This window comes from Terrapene carolina, unplaced genomic scaffold (assembly GCF_002925995.2).
Source record: "Terrapene carolina triunguis isolate 2854851 unplaced genomic scaffold, T_m_triunguis-2.0 Scaffold27201, whole genome shotgun sequence".
Classification (NCBI taxonomy): Eukaryota; Metazoa; Chordata; order Testudines; family Emydidae; genus Terrapene; species Terrapene triunguis.
Window position 1 is genome coordinate 1 of NW_020691552.1, and position 1920 is coordinate 1920.

General features: G+C 67.3%; 1 long non-coding RNA gene across 1 annotated transcript; it reads right to left on the reverse strand.

Moving 5' to 3' along the window:
• Positions 1–124: 124 nt before the first annotated feature.
• LOC112102945 lies at positions 125–1681 on the reverse strand. Its single transcript, XR_003370406.2, has 3 exons — positions 1605–1681; positions 1307–1393; positions 125–186 (listed from the first exon to the last, which is right to left on the reverse strand). It is a non-coding gene; the product is annotated as an uncharacterized LOC112102945 (long non-coding RNA).
• Between the last annotated feature and the right edge of the window lie 239 nt (positions 1682–1920).

Genomic DNA, 1920 nt, shown 5'->3' on the forward strand with positions numbered 1-1920 from the left:
TGGGGAGGGGGCTGAGAAGGCAGCGAGGGCGGGTGGGAGGCGCCCCAGGGCTTTGGGGAGGTGGGGAGCTAGCTGGGGGCTGGGGAGGGATAACGTGATGCCGGGGGGGAGGGGAGATACTTACAGTTTCCTCCAGTTGCACCTGGATCTGCCGATGCACCTCGGCCATCTGGAACAGGGTGTCCCCTGGGGGACGGGGAAACGACAGGGGTGTGTGTGTGGGGGGGTGTTAATCTATCCCATAATCCCCTGGTCCCATCTGCCCCCCTCACCCAGGGCCAGGCTCACCGTTCCCACACGCGTGTGAGCAGGGCCCCCCACCCGTTAACACACATCGCCCGCACACGCCCGGCACTATCACATTAGCCTTGGCGAGCGGGGCCGGCTCCCCCCCACAGCCGGTCACACAATGTGGGGGCTCCCCGCGGTCACCCCCACACGGCCCTACAACTCGCACTCTGCCCGTCTGCGCACACCCGCTTTCCGGTTCCCGCCATCTGCGCACACCCCCCCACACACCCCTCCCACAACCTGCACACACCTGCCACAATTTGCACACCCACAATCCCCTCTCCAAATTCCCAGACACTCACCACCTGCTACACTCCCCCACCCCGGTTCACACGCTGCTCACCCCCGCATGCACTGCCCCACATGCACACAACCCCAATGTGCACCACGGCCCCCTCCCCCAGAGGCAGAGGGACACAATCCCCCCTTCAGCCCCCCTCACTCCACCCCCACCGCCTCTTTGAGCCCCCCCCAGCCTCTCAACTCCCCCTTCCCACTCCCCAGGCAGGTCACACCCTGGGGGAGGGGAAATTTAGGCCCTGGCAGCAGAGTGTGGGGGGGGGAGCTGGCCCCCCAGGCCGTGAAGGGTTAAAGCTGGAACCTGGGGGTGGGGGTTGCTAGGCAAGGCGAAGGGGGACGGGGGGGCCGTGAGCTATGGGTGTGGGGGAGGGGGGGGGGGGGGGGGGGGGGGGGGGGGGAATTCTCAGGACACGGATACACTCCCCTGCCCCCACACAGTCTGCAAGGCCGGCCCAGCCCAGGATGGGGGAGTGGAGATGGGAGGAAATCCTGGCTTCCAGCAGGAAAACAACATCTTCCTGCAGCAGGAACCCCCCAGCACGGAGATCTGGGGGGTGGGGTGGGGGGCGGCATGCCAGGGGCCCTGGGCCCATAGCTCTGATCCGGGGGCAGGGAGGAGGCAGGATACCGGGGTAGATGGGCCCGTGGATCTGACCTGGAGCAGACGGCCCAGCCCCCTCCCGCCTCCCAGCCCTCTGTCCCAGGCATCACCTACCCAGTTCCTTGGACCCTTGGCTGTCGCTGGCCAATTCCCCCAGCTTCACCAGGGCGTCGAAATAACCCTTGGCCGCTACGGTCACCCCTGCCGGGAGAGAGAGCACACGAGGGAGTGATTGACACGGGGCCTTTCCCCTCTAGGGGGCGCCGGCTCCCATCCGGCCCCAGGGCAGGGACTGGCTGGCTCAGGGGGTGGGGAATGGGGCCTGGGGCCTGTCCCCTCTAGCGGGCGCCGGCTCCCATCCGGCCCCAGGGCAGGGATGGGCTGGGGGGTCCGTGGGGAAATCACGGTTTACCTGAGAGCGCTCGTTGGTAACTCTTCCCCATCGTGACAAAACTCCTCAGGCCGGGGTTGAACTGGTCCAGAATCACCTGCACCAAACAGGAGGGTGATCACAGCTCCACAGTGCTCGTGCTGTCACCCGGCGCTGGGATGGGGCCCCAACCCCCCTGGGACGGGGGGGACAGGATACCATGGGGGGGGGCACAAGGGGAGGGCGGATACCAGGAGGGTTGGGGCAGGGGGCTGGTTATCCGGTGACCCCTCGCCTAGCACTGGGACGCAGCCCCTCTGGGGTGGGGCGCAGGGTATATCCCTCGCCCCATGCTGGG